This window comes from Hevea brasiliensis, unplaced genomic scaffold, assembly GCF_030052815.1.
Source record: "Hevea brasiliensis isolate MT/VB/25A 57/8 unplaced genomic scaffold, ASM3005281v1 Scaf180, whole genome shotgun sequence".
Taxonomy (NCBI): Eukaryota; Viridiplantae; Streptophyta; class Magnoliopsida; order Malpighiales; family Euphorbiaceae; genus Hevea; species Hevea brasiliensis.
In genome coordinates this window covers 88187-105712 of record NW_026614674.1, presented here as the reverse complement: position 1 = coordinate 105712, position 17526 = coordinate 88187, and the positions used below count along the sequence as shown (strand labels likewise).

The 17526-nt window shown below is 36.3% G+C and overlaps 1 pseudogene; it reads right to left on the bottom strand.

Moving 5' to 3' along the window:
* Positions 1-295: 295 nt before the first annotated feature.
* LOC110670388 (60S ribosomal protein L6, mitochondrial-like) lies at positions 296-730 on the bottom strand (annotated as a pseudogene).
* Between the last annotated feature and the right edge of the window lie 16796 nt (positions 731-17526).

Below are 17526 nucleotides of genomic sequence, written 5' to 3'. Positions count from 1 at the left end.
CAACTCAAAATAAAAAATGACATTCTACTTAATTTTTTTTTTCACAAACATTCATTGGCAGGCGAAACAAAGGTCACAATTTAAACCATTTTTATAGCTGTAAACATTATTTATCTTGCATATAGTGATAATAAGACCATGAACAGAAACAAAAATCTCACATATAGAATAACCATACCACTTTTGCAGAACTTCTTGCTAATTTAAATGCCTTCTAAATCATAAAATTCCAATGTTTCAAGCTCAGAAATTGAACTTGTTTGACAAAAAAAAAAACATTGTTAACGTCATGAAATTAGGCAAAACCATTTGCTATCAGTATCATGCAGAATTGCTCCCCATCATTTGATTTCTTTCCTTGTTTCCTCTTGATCACTTCATCAATGTACATTATACCCTTGCCCTTGTAAACTTCAGGAAGTTTGCAACTACGAACAGAAGCAGCAAACTGGTGCACGCTTTGCTTGTCAATTCCAGTGCAACAAACTACATTGTTCTTGAAGCAGAAAACACGAACAGCGGGAGGAACTGTGAGTTCAACCTCATGACTGTATCCCAATTAGAGAAATAAGAGGCGTCCTTCTGCTTCAGCTCTTGCTTTGTATCCAACACCCACTATCTTAAGAAACCGAAAAAATTTGGATTCCATTATGGTAACAGCAAATTGATCACCTTAGCTCTCCTGAAATATAACAAGCGGTATGTGTTCGTAGCAGTATTGACATGCAAATAAAACCTTGATGAATGGGGAAACTACCCTCGGAAACAGCTAATCTTCTTTCTATTGGAAAGTTTCCATTTTTATTGTACATTTTAAGTTGGGATTGCCACTAGCCACATAAGATTAAACAAATAAACTATAACTTTTATAGAGAAGTCAACAATCGTTATCTCATTCCATCACTATCACTTCCATCACTACCACCAATACCGGTCCCCTACCCACAAAATCTCATCCAAATTTGCTTATACTAAAATTAACATATACACATGTAGCAAAACTTCAATCAGCAAATGAAACCGAAATTGGAATACAAGTATATTGCAAAAAGCCTAACTTCATTAACTTTAATAATCTAATTAGACCAAAATTCAAGATACAGTGCAAGCTAGAAATTATCATAATAACAGATACAATAAAGCTTCAAATCCCCTTTTTTATTAATTTTTCAACCCAGCATTGTTTTTACAATCTTCCATTAGCCTCCGTTTAGGAGGAGGTAGAGTAAAGTAAGGTTTTATAAAATGAAGGTTTTTAAAGTAAGATTTTTTATGGTTTTCAAAGATTCATAATTTTTTAGTGTTTGGGAAAAAATTAAGGTTTTTACAAGTATTTGAAGGTTTTAAAGAGAAAACCTCTTTGACCAACCAATTTGATGAGTTGGAAAATGAAGGTTTTTGAAAATTTTTAAAAATCTCCAAAAGCCATACTTTAAAAAGTCTTCTATCATTCCAAACAAAAGTTTAAGGTTTTTAAACCTTGAAAAACCTTTAATTACTATAAAAAAACTCCTTCCCAAACAAAGGGTTAATTTCAACCCAAAAAAAAATTCTTCCTTGTTTAGAATGAAGTGACAAAAAAAAAAGCTAAAATTTGAAGAAATACTTCAAGTTTCAGGAACTTCGATTTTCCGATTTCGCTTGAAGCAATTTCTTGTAAAACCGATGCTAGGGGAAGTCAATGGTATTCTGTTGAAGCGTGGAATGGCATTCGCATGTTAGATCGTCGTTGGAGGCAACCGGACTGCGTTACTAGACAGTAATTTTACAGCACGTTTCTCTCCGCCAAAGGTGGTTCCCTGTTTGGTATTAAATTTCAGAATTTGAAACTGTTTTTTTGAATAAAAGTATTATTAGATATTGTTATGAAAAACAGTTTAGAAAAAATTATTTTAGTATTTTTATTATTAAAATTGATCAACTTTAATTTTTAATTATTTTTTAACACTCTCTAACTAATATATTTAAAAAAAATAATTTTCTAAATAACAATTTCAACAACAATTGTCAAATGTCAAATAGGTCCAAAAGCTATGGAAATCTGTGACTAAAATTGACCGGAATCCATTTGGTCAAATAGGTTTGTAAAATGGGTGGGGCTAGTTCTCGGGCTCTAATTTTAACAACCGATAAAATTTTGACTCTTGGGCTCGGCGGGCTCTCTTTTGTTCTCTTTTTTTTTTTCTAATTTTGATTTCTATTTTGTTTCTTTTTTTTCCTTTTTTCTTCAGCATTTTTCTTTTATGAAAAAAAATATCAACTATTGAAATTAAAATAAATCCTTGAAATCAAAACTTTAATATATGGTTCAGAAAATCTAAATCTTTGTGTTTTTTTTTTTTAATTTTGTTCAATCATTTTAATTTTAGACATATTATCTTGATTTTTAAATTTAATTGCAATTGTATTCAATTGGTCAAAATTTAAAAATTTGAATAATTTATTATGAATTTAAATAAGACATGATTTGATTGTAATATAACGGGGAATTACAAGTTACGGATAATTTTATATTCAAATTAGTGATGAAAATGTTATCTTTCGTATGTTTTTCAATTTTATTCAAAATTTTTTTATTTGAATAATTTATCCATTATTATAAAATTACTTAATTTTACTTATGATCAAAATTGAAAATTATAAAAAATATACTATATTTTATTAAAATATCATTTTAAACAATTTTTTTTTCTTCTTTCTCGCTCCGAACCCCTGATCCTCACCCTCACACCACAATTACCACCACAATCATTTCTCTGTGTGAATGTGAACCTGAAGATGGCTTTGCAGAGCCAAACCTTAAAGAGAACCTACAAGCCAAACCCAAGTTTTTTCACTACCAAATCTTGAATGAGTTATTTAATAAGTTTTAAGATCCATAAAAAAAAAATACGAGAAAGCCCTAACTATAAGAAGGTAAAGATTCAATTAGTTGATTAAACATTTAGTGAAGCCATGTAAGCCTTAGTCAAATATGGACTAATTCCACTTTTAGGAAAATAATTTGGCCCAAACTTATGCATTGCATGGAGTAGTTCGTGAGAGTTGAATGGTGAAATATGACTCTCTCTCCTCTAAGTTTTTAGAAAGAGAAAATTCTCTCATTATGGGTATGGTTTTTCTGATTGAAAGGAGTTTCTACTTTTGTCTCCATGGTTCTCCCTTCCCCTTTTTGGGTGAGAGAGGGGCTTCCTTTCCGAGTTGGTCGTGAGTTTTACCTTACCTACTGTCGGTTGGATGCATAAAGTTTTTGGACCTTTTATTTGTTGATTGTTGCATGGAGAGTAGTGCTGAGAAAGTTAGCCTTCAATGTGAGGATGAAGCTACTTTCCTACAATGGTTTTTTGCATAGCATGAGAGTGAGATTTCTGTCTATGGGTCGAATATGGGGGTAAAACATGAACGGAACACCAAAATCAAGGTTATTATCACTCCATATCCTTCACCAATGTGGTTTGCCAATCTTGTTTAACCACCTCTCTAGTCTACTTTGTGGGTTTCATGGCGTAGCTCTCCTATTGTGTGGTTGTTTTTCAAATGTTTGCATTGCGACTTCCTTCAATTGGTTTGAGAATGGCTCCCTCGATGTTGCATGCCTCTAATCTAGGTATTTTGGGACTTGAAAAAAATGGACGACACTACTTGTTTTGGTTATTGTGTTGGTGCTAGGCTGTCACGACCCAAATTCTAGGTCGAACCGATACTAGGACTTAAGTCAGCATAAGGCTCCCAAAGTCCATAGTAAGCTTAACTATCCCTAGCCCAACTATAAGGCCCATAACTGTAATCCAAATTTAAGAAATCAAACGAACAGAGTCTGGCCAAAAATTGGACTACCCAACGGAGAGTATTAACTCACTCAATCTGTAAACACAAAAATAACTCAACTTGGGGAGCTCAGCTCACCCTCGCAATCCTTAAAATAATAAACAATCAAATAAGAGCTTGGCTTCCTTATCCAAAGTGAAAACTCATCTCATACATTTCAACATATCCATATAATAGATTTACAATATCAAAAAAAAAAAAGATTATTACAATCCCAACAAGATTAGAACACTACTAGCACATGCAGAGTTCTAGATTATAAATCAAGGAAATAAAATACAATAAGCTATTGTTGTGTAAACCTGCGATAAATGAAACAAGTTATTCACAAAAAGAGTTCACCTATCACCTGAGGAAAAATGGTTAAACAGGAGTGAGCGTTCGACTCATAGAGTAAGATATTTATTTTAAATACAATTTTTAGTATTACCTGGATATGAAATGCAACATAGTCACATAGTATCAAACAATTCAAGCAATATTTGCACAAAAGATAATTTGAAGCACGCGCACACCCATGTGTCTCAACAACGTATATACATATGAGAGCCGATTACTTATACAGCTCTCTTAATTCCAATACTTGCCAGTGAGATCAACTCGAGCCGAACTTTCTCTTAATAATCCAAGTGCGAGGGTCAGTGAGATTAACTCAAAGCCATACTTACCCTGACTTATCTACATATAAGGATCCAATCCCAACGAGTTAAGCTCCAGCCGCGACTACCCGTCCTACCCATATCCATAAACACACCACACGTATGCCGACACATACACACAGCTCCAAATTATCTTAAGGCGACATTCATAATAGTTTCATTAAATAAAAATGTAATACAAGGTGTGCCTAGTGTTTAACTACATACATATATTTATAAGTGAATGCATGAGCATGCCTTGAATATATAATAATATTGAAATTATAAATAAAATCAATATATACTCACAATATATCAGATATCACTACGACGGCTGGGAGGAAGAAGAAAGTTGATTCTGACCACCTAAATAATTATATTAATGAATTTATTAGTATTAACACAAAATAAGAGTTTAAAGAGTCAAAGACGTCCTAATTTATGCCGAAAATCTGACAGAGTTTCTCTTGTACCTAGGACCTACCCAACTTGCAAAGCCATTCAAACAATACTTCTAAAACCAAAGGCCTCAGGCCTTCATTCCAACAATATCACATAACCTCTTCCGAGCCCACCAATCTAGACAATTCTCAAGTAACTACATAATTTAACTATAAGGCTTAAAACTAATATTTTTCAAAAATTATGCAAACCAACTTCAAAATTTCTATAAACATGCCCCGCAGTCCTTAACGATGCTATTAAACTATTGTAAAAGGAATTATACTTTTCTAACTACCTACGAATATCTTATGAATTTTTATTCTAAGCCTGGCATTAGGTAAATAGGGCAATTTAGAATTCGGAGTTACCTACGCCAATTTTGACACCGAGAATAAGTTTGGGGTATCTAAAAATGGTGAGAAGCACTTGATGCATACATTTTGCATAATCATTTAGGTTTAATTTCATAGCTATTTTATTTGATTATTAGTCACTTTTAGCTAATTTCATTAGTTATTTAGTTAGTTTTCCATAATTGTCAATTTTGGATTAATTTGTAATTTTTACTTTGTTTTGTAGGAAAAATGGTGTTTTTGAAGGACTGAAGAGAATTTTGCCATTGAGGAGTGTCTTCTACAGCCAAAGATGTCAAAAACAAGTTTTCAAGCTGAAATATGCATTGACCAAATTGTGCATAACTTACCGCATAAGCTATGCAGATCTGCATAAGGAGAAAGATCATCGTTCCCGAACCAAATTAAATGTGCATAAGGAGACAAAGATAGCTTATGCACATTCTCGCCTCCCTTATGCACCTTCACGGAATTGTGCATAACCTATGCACCAAGTCATGCGCTTCGCATAAGTGACTCGTAACCAGTAAAATCGCATAAGGGATCGCATAACTTATGCAGTCCACTTATGCAGTCCCATAAAGAGTTCATTAATGAGCTGGCAGAAGATTCCCTCAATCAATTCCTCCTAGAACATACTATTTTAGGGCTCCATGTCAGAAAAATGCTATAAATAGTCCCATTTTCTCATTTTAGAAGGGGGAGACAAGGAGCAGAAAAAGAAAGGAGAAGAGAGGCAGAATTTGAGGAGTCACTTTCACCTTCCACACCATTCTCAACCAAGATTTGCAGATTTCTTTCTTCCCTTACATTTTTCTACATTTCTAGTGTTTAATTTCTTACTTCTTAGCTTAGATTAAAGCTTTATTTCCATTTAAACTCATCATATCTTGTAAGCATTATGGATAGTGAGTAGTTTACTTTTGATTCTGGAGTAAGGGTTGTAATATTTGAGATATTTTGTGGATTTTGATTGGGTAATCCATATTTTGTGGTCCTAATGAGTTTTATTCATTTCTTGTATGCTTAATGACATGCTTAGTGTAGGATCCCATTAAGTGATGTTCTTAATCCATGGTTGAAGCACCGAAAGGAGAAGATCTTGTGATAGATAATCAAGAAATTGGACTTAATTAACTTAGACCTAGAAATAGGCTAAGGATTAAGAGGATTCACAGATTAATTAAAGAACTTAAAGGGTCTTAATTAATTCTAACTCCACGAAAGTAGGATTAGTTTGATTAAGGCACTCTTTGTCTCACTCGAAAGGGAATTCAAAGGATTTAAGAATTAATCTCCTTAAAACCCATAAGTTTCATAGGATTGGACAACCAATTTAAAATCCCAAAATAGCTCGAATATGAAATCCCGAACTCCGGAATCACCTTTTTTACCATTGTTAATTTCTAATCGAATTTAATCATTTGTCATTTTGAATATTGCCATATTTGAACTTGCTTATTTTAATTTGATGCAATTTTAGTTTAATTAATACATTGTTGAATAGAATGTTAATTTTGCACATTTAGATTGCATACTCCATTACCCATTAATTCATTATTTTAATTTCATAGATACTTCGATTTAGTCAACTTTTATATCGAAAATTCAATCATTAACACAACTCCTCGTGGGATCGATATTTTTCTATACTACTTGTACGACCCGTGCACTTGCGGTAGGGACGCATCAAGTTTTTGGCGCCGTTGCCGGGGAGTTGTTTGTTTAAGATTGAATTCTTGATTATTTTAGTTTTATTTTCTTTGTTATCTTTTCATTTTGTGTTTGTTTGTTCTTTTTCAGGTACTTTTAATCTTTTATGAGAAGAGCTAAAAGCACAAGTGACACATCCTTATTGTTCAATCCTGAAATTGAGAAATTTTGTAAGGCCAACAAGAAAGAAACCAGAAAAAGAAAAGAAGCCTTGAGAGAAACTGAATTAGAAGCAGACATGGCTGATGAGAGGATTAGAATTGGTGTTGGTAATGCTGGAAATGATCGAAACAACGAAAATGCAGCCCAAGGTGAAGAAATTGTTAATGCTAATCTGCCTAGGGGAAGTATGATGGATCATGCTTTTCCACGTTTTGATGACTTGAGAGAGAGCATAGCAAGACCAAGGATTGATGCAAATAGCTACAAGATGGATTTTGGAGTTCTTTAAATGATTCAAAATTCTCAATTTGGAGGACATCCTTCTGAAAATCCACACACACATCTGAAGAAGTTTGCTATGATCTGTGACATGCAAAAACAACCTGGAGTGTCTGATGATGCAGCAAGATTGAAGCTATTCCCATTCTCTTTGAAAGATAGAGCATTGGATTGGCTTGATTCTTTACCTCACAACTCCATTACAAATTGGGAGCAGCTCACTGATGCATTTCTTGCACAATATTTTCCACCTGGAAAAACTCAAGAGTTGAGGAATCAAAGGACAGCTTTCAGACCAAGAGAAGATGAAACTCTATATGAGTCATGGATGAGATGGAAGGAATTAGAGAGATTATGCCCACATCATGCCATTCCAAAATGGATGATAAATCAGAATTTCTACACAAATGTCACTCCTGCAATCAGAGGAATTATTGATGCTCAAACAGGAGGAGAATTTATTATAAAGCATGAAGATGAAGCTTATGAGCTATTGGAGAAAATTGCAAAGAATACTCATCTTTGAAGTAGTCCAAGAGGACCAGCTCCAACTCAAAAGAGGCAAGCTGCTGGAATGTATGATCTTGATCCATTCAACATGATTAATGCAAAGTTTGATGCACTTACAAATGTCCTTGCTAAGAAGATGGAAGATCTGAGTATGTTGGTTAGTTCAACATCATCAGCTGGAAGTTCACAACAAGTGGCTTATGCAGAGGAAACTACCAGCTGTGGAGTAGAATATGGAGAACAAGCAGCATATGTTGGTAATTATGGAAACAAACAAATGGGGAATTCTTATTCTCAAACTTACAATCCAAATTGGAGGAATCATCCCAACTTTTCATGGGGAAATCAGCAAAATCAAGTTCAAAATCAGAATTTTCAACCACATCAGCAACAAGGAGTTCCATATCAGCAAAATAGGCAACCACTGCCTAATTTTCAGCAGAAAAATATGAACCCTCCACCAAAACAGCAAGAACGAAATTCCACCACTGAAGCTTTATTGCAACAGATACTTGCTAACCAAAATAAGCATGATGAGGAGATGAGAGAGGTGAAAGCAAGGCTGGAACAGATGCAAACACACAACAGAATGCTGGAAAACCAGATTGCACAACAAGCATCCTCCTCAAGTGCTAAGTCTTTTGGAAAGCTTCCAAGTCAACCAGAAAATCCAAGAGAGCAGTGTCAAGCTATTACTTTAAGAAGTGGAAAAGTTATAAATGATGAGAAGAGTGAAAACAGTGAGAAGAGAGAAAATGAGAAAAATACTGATGAGAGTGAAAAACAAGAGAGTGCAGAAAATTGTAAAGAGAAAATTGAAGAGAAGGAAGAGAAATATATACCTCCTGAACCCTACAAGCCACAGCTTCCCTTTCCACAAAGATTTCACAAAGCCAAGCTTGATAGGCAATTTGGGAAGTTCTTAGAGGTTTTGAAGAAACTTTACATAAATGTGCCTTTTGTTGATGCTCTTTCACAAATGCCCTCTTATGCAAAATTCTTGAAAGAAATTCTCTCAAACAAGAGGAAACTTGAAGATGATGAAACTGTAGCTTTGACAGAAGAATGTAGTGCTATCCTCCAAAGGAAACTTCCTCCAAAGCTCAAGGATCCAGGGAGTTTTTCAATTCCATGCCACATTGGAGAGTCTTGTTCTACAAAAGCTTTATGTGATTTAGGGGCTAGTGTTAGCCTTATGCCCCTTTCCATTTATGAGAAGCTCAACATGGGAGATCTTAAACCAACCCACATTTCTCTTCAGTTAGCTGACAGGTCAATTAAGTATCCTGAAGGGATTTTGGAAAATGTGCCTCTGAAGGTTGGGAAATTCTACATACCTGTTGACTTTGTCATCTTGGACATGGAGGAAGATTTTAATATCCCAATCATCTTGGGAAGGCCTTTCCTGGCTACAGCAGGAGCATTGATTGATGTTAAGGGAGAAAAATTGACTCTTAGGGTTGGTGAAGAGCAATTGGTTTTCAATATTAATAACACTATGAAAAAGCATCATTCTGAAGCTGATACTTGCTTGAGAGTTGATATCATTGATGAGCTGGTTGAAGAACACTTCAGAAAGAAATATCCAGAAGATCCACTTGAAAATTGTTTGGTTCATGGAGGAGGCATAGACTATGACAACCCTCTTGTAGCTGCATATGCTCAACACTTAGAGGGAAGTCCACCATTCACTTCTGCTCCAGTTTTTCAACTCACACAAAAGGAAAAAGTTGAATTTAAGCAACCATCATTCAAGGAAGAAGATGCACCTAAGGTAGAACTTAAGCAACTTCCTTCTCAGCTCAGGTATGAATTTCTTGGCACTAATAACACTTATCCAGTAATTGTAAATGCAAATTTGAGTACCTTAGAGGCTGATAAGTTGTTACGAGTGTTGAGACAATTTAGGAAAGTCTTAGGATACACCATAGATGACATTAAGGGAATAAGCCCACACTTTTGCATGCATAGAATCATTTTGGAAGAAAATTGTAACCCATCTATTGAACATCAGAGGAGGTTGAACCCAAATATGAAAGAAGTTGTCAAAAAGGAAATTTTGAAGTTGCTTGATGCAGGGATCATATATCCTATCTCAGACAGTACTTGGGTGAGCCCAGTACATGTTGTTCCAAAAAAGGGTGGAATGACAGTTGTCAAAAATGAAAATAATGAATTAATTCCCACTAGAACGGTGACTAGTTGGCGAATGTGCATAGATTACAGAAAATTAAATGTTGCCACTAGAAAAGATCATTTTCCACTTCCCTTCATTGATCAGATGTTGGAAAGACTAGCTAGGCATTCTTACTTTTGCTATTTAGATGGATATTCAGGTTTTTTTCAAATCCCTATCCATCCAAATGATCAAGAGAAAACCACTTTTACTTGTCCATATGGAACCTTTGCTTATAGAAGGATGCCATTTGGGTTATGTAATGCACCAGCCACTTTTCAAAGGTGCATGATGGCAATCTTCTCAGATTTCATTGAAGACATAATGGAGGTTTTTATGGACGATTTCTCTGTTTATGGATCTTCATTTGATATATGCTTGGCTAACCTTTCTAAAATTTTGCAGCGATGTGCAGATACTGACCTTGTGTTAAACTGGGAAAAGTGTCATTTCATGGTTCAGGAAGGGATAATGCTTGGACATTTGGTGTCTAACAGAGGAATAGAGGTTGATAAAGCCAAGGTTGAAGTGATAGAGAAGATGGCTCCTCCTACCAATGTCAAAGGAATTCGAAGTTTCCTAGGACACGCCGGGTTCTACAGACGCTTTATCAAGGATTTTTCTAAAATAGCTAAACCTTTGTCTAATTTGTTAAGTAATGATACACCATTTATATTTGACCAAGAGTGTTTGGATGCCTTTTGCAGGTTGAAGCAAGCTCTTATCACTGCACCAATCATACAACCACCTGATTGGAGCCTACCTTTTGAAATTATGTGTGATGCTAGCAACTATGCAATTGGGGCTGTTCTTGGTCAAAGAAAGGACAAAAGGCTTATGCTATTTATTATGCTAGTAGAACACCTGGATGAGGCTCAAACAAATTATGCAACAACCGAAAGGAATTTTTAGCAATTGTCTTTGCATTGGAAAAGTTCAGACCTTACATTATTGACTCAAAGGTGGTTATATTTTCAGATCATGCAGCCATCAGGTATTTGCTCCGTAAAAAGGAGGCCAAACCTAGGCTCATTAGGTGGATTCTGATGCTACAAGAGTTTGATTTGGAGATTAGAGATAAGAAAGGAGCTGAAAATGTAGTTGCTGATAATCTTAGTAGGTTGAAATTGGATGGTGAAGAATTGGATGAAATCCCTATTGATGAGTTTTTCTTGGATGAACAACTTTTCTCTCTTGTTGCTAAACTACCTTGGTATGCAGACTTTGTGAATTATCTATCTTGTGGAGTTTTACCTCTAGGAATGACATGGCAACAAAAGAAAAAGTTTTTGCATGAAGTAAAATTTTATAGATGGGATGATCCTTTACTCTTTAGGAGATGTTGTGATGGTCTAATTAGAAGATGTATTCCTGAAGAGGAGGTTCAGAGTATTTTGCATCATTGCCATGCTTCTGATTATGGAGGTCATTTTGGCATCTCTAAGACAGCTAGTAAAATTTTGCAAGCTGGTTTCTTTTGGCCAAATCTTTTTAAGGATGTGAGGAAATTTGTGTTGAATTGTGATAACTGTCAAAGGAGTGACAATTTGTCAAAAAGAGATCAAATGCCCCTAAATAATATTCTTGAAGTGGAATTATTTGATGTTTGGGGAATAGATTTTATGGGGCCATTCCCTCCTTCATATGGTAATAGATACATCTTAGTTGGGGTTGACTATGTGTCAAAGTGGGTGGAAGCTATTGCAACTCCAACTAATGATGCTAGAGTGGTAGTGAAATTTTTGAAGAAATTTGTCTTGAGCAGATTTGGAGCTCCTAGGGCTATAATTAGTGATGGGGGTTCCCATTTTTGTAATAAGCAATTTGAGAGCTTAATGAGGAAGTATGGTGTAGTGCACAAGATAGCTACCCCATACCATCCTCAAACTTCAGACAAGTTGAAATTTCTAACAGAGAGCTCAAGCATATTTTGGAGAAAACAAAGGAACAATTCTCGGAAAGATTGGTCTATCAAACTAGATGATGCTTTATGGGCATATAGGACTGCCTACAAAACCCCTATAGGAACTACTCCCTTTAGGTTGGTGTATGGTAAGTCTTGTCATTTACCTGTGGAGCTAGAACATAGAGCATATTGGGCCATTCAGACCTTGAATTTTGATCTTAAGCAAGCTGGTGAAAAAAGGTTGTTACAACTTAATGAGCTTGAGGAATTGAGGATGGATGCTTATGAAAGTGCCCGTATTTACAAAGAAAGAACTAAAGTTTGGCATGATAAGCATCTGAGAAAAAAAGAATTCAAAGAAGGTGATTTAGTTTTGTTGTTCAACTCAAGATTGAAATTGTTCCCTGGAAAACTCAAGTCAAGGTGGACTGGTCCATATAGAATTTCTAAGGTTTTCCCTTATGGAGCAATTGAAATTTGGAGTGAAAAATCTGGGAATTTTAAGGTCAATGGGCATAGATTGAAACATTACATAACTGGAGACCCAATAATATGAGCAAGCTGTTACAAGCTCTCCAATCCCTCACCTCTTTTCAGTGAAATTCATGAAAAGTCCAGCTAAGGACTATAAAATAGCCCTCTTGGGAGGCATCCCAAGTCCTTTTATTTTGCTTTTGCTAATTTACTTTCATTTTCATTGATTTTGTTTTATCTTAAATCTCCCCAAATGCAATTTTTGACATTATTAAATCTTGTCCCTTGTAGATGTAATTCAATGACGAAAGGCTGGTGAACTGTTGGGGAAGTAATTCTTAACTTGAAAAATTTTGTCCTTCAAAAGAACTGATAAGTTTTTGCTGCATAATCTGTGCAGGAGCTGCAATCTAGTTCATGCAGAGGAAAAATGAAATCTACAGCAAAAAGGGTGTCTGCAGCAAATGGCTTGTGTTTTGGTGAGGTTGGGTGTGTAACTTTTTAATACTTGTGCTTATAATGTTAATATGGTGGTAAGTGAGTCATTTTTGCAGTTTTGAGCTTCTTTTGGTTATAGGATACAAGGTAGAAATGCTGCATTTTCTTGGCAAAACTTGGAAAGTTCATTTCTCATTTGTGGTTAGATGCAACTTCATGCAAATTTTATGGAGTTTTATGTGCTAAATGTTGATTTGCAGAATTTGTCTTAAAATGGCATAGTTCTCAAAGGTCTTTTATGTATGATCCATTTTTACATGCTTGTGTGATGCCTTTTTGATATACTTTGTATATATTGATGTGTTTTTGGTGAAACTTCTCATGGTTTATGCTTCATGGAATTATATTTCCTCATTCTAGGGTATTTTTCACACTTGCAATCCATGTTCTATTGCATTCTTGATCTTGCTAACTTGTGCATAAGCAACTGCATAGCTTATGCAATCCTGCATAACCACAATTCTTGCCATTTTCCACCTTTATTGCAAGTGCATAAGGAGAGTGCATAGCTTATGCACTTCTGCATAACCTCATTTTGTCAAATTTCATATCTGTCAAAACTTGCATAAGGTGAGTGCATGACTTATGCACATTTGCACAACTTCAAATTCTGCATTTTCTCTCTCTGCCGAAGTCTGCATAAGCAGAGTGCATAACCTATGCACTTCTGCATAACCAAAAACTCTGAATTTCCAATTCTGCCGAGGGGTGCATAAGCAGAGTGCATAACCTATGCACTTCTGCATGACCAGAAACCCAGAAAAATCAAACTTGCCGAGGGGTGCATAAGGAAGGTGCATAAGTTATGCACTTCCGCATAACCAAGAACTCCAAAAATTCAAACTTGCCGAGGGGTGCATAAGCAGAGTGCATAACCTATGCACTTCTGCATGACCAGAAACCCAGAAAAACCAAAGTTGCCGAGACCTGCATAAGCAGAGTGCATAACTTATGCACAACTGCATGACCTCATTCTCTGAAACTCAAAACCCACCGAAGAGTGCATAAGCAGAGTGCATGACTTATGCACATCTGCATGACCACCAACCCAAAATTCCAAAAATTGCCGAACAGTGCATGAGCAGAGTGCATAACCTATGCACTTCTGCATGACCCGATTTTCTGAACAACCACTTCTGCCGAGAGATGCATAAGGGGAGTGCATAACTTATGCACTCCCGCATGACTTCGCTCCTCAAAATTTCAAGGGTCACCGAAACTTGCATAAGGAAGCTGCATGACCTATGCACAACTGCATGACCACCAACCCAAGATTTCAATACCTGCCGAAACATGCATAAGGACAGTGCATGACTTATGCACTTGTGCATAAGCCATTTCTCTGAAGTTTAAATCATTCTGAAACATGTATAAAAGAGTGCACAGGTTATGCATAAATCATTTTCCCCTTATGCAGTCTCTTACAAACCCGATTCAAATTCATTTTCGGCAAACAAAAATCCCCACCTCCACTTCCCGCCTCTTCACCCCACGACCGTCCTTCAACCTCCATTCCTTCCGGCATTCTCACCGTCTCTATCCCGTCTTCTCCACTAGCACTTTCATCACGTAAACCCTAAATTTCCCCCTACATTTTCATTTCCTCCTTATCTCTTCCATCTTCTCCATCGGCAATGGAGTCCCCTCCCCATTCCCGTCCACCTTCTCTTCTCGAAATCTCTCCATTATCATCGATACCCCCTAATCCCAATTCTCCTCCACAAGCGACACCCCCACCACCTCCCCCAACCACATACAAACGCAAAATCCGGTCCAAATCTGTGCGACCCATGTCCTCTGCTCCTCCTCTGTCCAAACGCAAAGACCCACCCACCCCATTGTCGGAACCGCCTCCCAAAAAGCCAAAAGCTCCAGCCTCTACACCCTCTTCCAGCAAAAAGACAATTTCGACAACCTCATTTATATCAAAGCTACCCTGGCCTCTCCCTAATACGATTCAAAAAGCAGCTTTTAAGCGCCTTAAGGATAGGAAGGTACAACCCACTAGGTATATATCTGCTGATGCTTTACAATCTCTTGGTTTATTTGACAATGTAGTTGCATATCTTGATGGCATGGGTTGGACTGAATTTGTGCATAAGCAAGAGATAGTTTATCCAATTCTAGTTTTGGAGTTTATTTCTTCATTCTCTGCTACCCTCAACTTGCATGATGTAGACCATAAACCAATTATGAAATTTAGATGCTTGGGGCAAAATAGAGAACTGTCATTGGACCAATTTCATAGCATTTTTGGTTTTGCTATTGATGGGTTATTTAGAGTACCACATACTGGAGTAGAGGTAGCCAACAAGGGCATTTGGAATGCTGCCCAATTTTGGAGAATCATAACAAACCAACCTCAAACTTTCTCTGCTGGAAGATCAAAAACATCCCAAATACTTGACCCTGCACTTAGGTTTATTCATAGGCTGATGGCTAGCACCATATTGGGCAAAGGGACTAGTTCTCCGTGGGAAAATCAACTATTTATGTTATGGTGTGCATTTCACAAAGTTAAGGTATCTCTGGTTATTTCTTTTGTGAACATGTGCTGCATATTGCCACCAAATCCATAGGTGACATTGTTTTGGGTGGGCTCATCACTGTCATAGCCAAGCATTTTGGTTTTAATCCTGCAGAGCACTCAATACCAGCACTTGAGGACACTTCATATTTTGATATCGCACACTTAACCAAAACAGTGGTTCAATTTGTCATGTTTTGATACATCGCCCACCCCGCAGTAAACCGAGCCTATTGCACAACCGTAAACCCAACCTTTCACATCAGTCCCACAAAGACCCTACTACACCTACCCCACCCTCATCCCGCCAGACATTCCAGCTACCTCTGCCAATTTCATACCTCCCATACTGAACCTTCCTCATCCACAAGACCTCCTACATTCAACACTAAAGCCTTATTCACCTATCTTGAAAGGCAAAGTGATGATATATTCTTTGTGGATAGGAAGCTTGACATCGGTCTTGATACACTCAAGGATCGCCATGATCAACTATTTGACCTTGTCATGGAAACCAGTGGACAAACAGAAAGAATCAAGGAGATGGTGAAGCAACTCATGATCTTTTGGGCATGCCACCCCACCTCCATCACCTCCTCCAAAGACTATCTTTTCGACAAATTTCTACAGCAGCCACTCACTTAGCAACATCCTTGGACAAGGGCAAGACAATAGAACTAGATTAGTGTTTGTTTTACTTGTGTTCCTAATTGTTGGACTTTTACATTGTTAATTTGTTCAAACATTTATAGTTTGTTTTGTATTATGTTTGTTAGTTCTGAATTAGTTTGTTTTAAATTGCTTTTTCTTGAAGTTTTATCGGATAGCTATTACATTAGTCTTCTTTGATTTTTATTGCACTTATTGCCCTTTTGTACATATTTGCCCATACTCTGTCTATATTTCAATACTTTTACTGCTGGTTGTACATTTCCCCTTGCCAATTCCCATGCAGCAGCTTTTGTATACACTGCACAGCTATGAATTTCCTCATGCAGAACTTTTGCATAGCCTGTGCAACTCTTTCTGCTACTTCAGAATCGCAGGTTGTATTCCCCTTATGCCACTGTCCTGCATAGCCTATGCAACATATATTGCCTCTTATGCAGCACCGCATGGCTTATGCACCTTACCTATGCACATGTTCTGGACAGCTCTTAACTCTGCACAACCTGTGCAGCTTCTTATGCATCCCTTTATCTTGAATTCTCATACCAGGTAACTCTTTCTTTTTGCTCTTAATTTTTACAATTCCTGGTCAATATTATTTGCTTTGAGTTTTGGTTATCTGCTGCTTGAGACATTGAGGACAATGTCAAATTTTGAGTTTGGGGGTGCACATTTTGATTTTTAGCTTCATTTTTCACATTTTGAGTATAGGAACATCTCATCCCATTTCATTTACATATATTGTAAATATTTTACATACATTTCCACACATACATATACATAACACATTTACACACACATTATACATCACTTAGAAATTGTACACATTGCATACAAATAGACTCCCTCCATTTAGTTAATGCATTACTCATTTTAGGAATGATGCATCATGCATTAAAATCTTTTGCCAAATCCCTTGAGTATTAAAAATGTGCCTATGAGAGTGATTTGACTTACCTTTAGTTGGGTTTGTGGATTGAAAGTTTCCTAAAAGGTGCAAAGTTTTAAAGTGTTATCCCTTGCCTATATCTTCTTAGCCAAAAAGCCACCCAACTAGTCATTTGGAGATGGAAGTGTTTAGAGGGAGTTATTGAATATAAGGTAGTCAAATGATGTCTCACCAATCCTAGAACAAATTTTCTAAACCTTTCAAGGCGAAATACCAGCTTATACTTGAAAAGAGAAATTATTAGGCATTCTTTGATTTAAACCCTCTCATTTTAAACCTTTGGCCTTTTTCCTAATTAAAATTGACCTTTGAAAACCCCTTTGAGCATTTTTATCCCTAATTTTTCTTGAAATCCTTATTACTACCTAGCTAATGAACCAAACACTCCAACCCTTTTCAT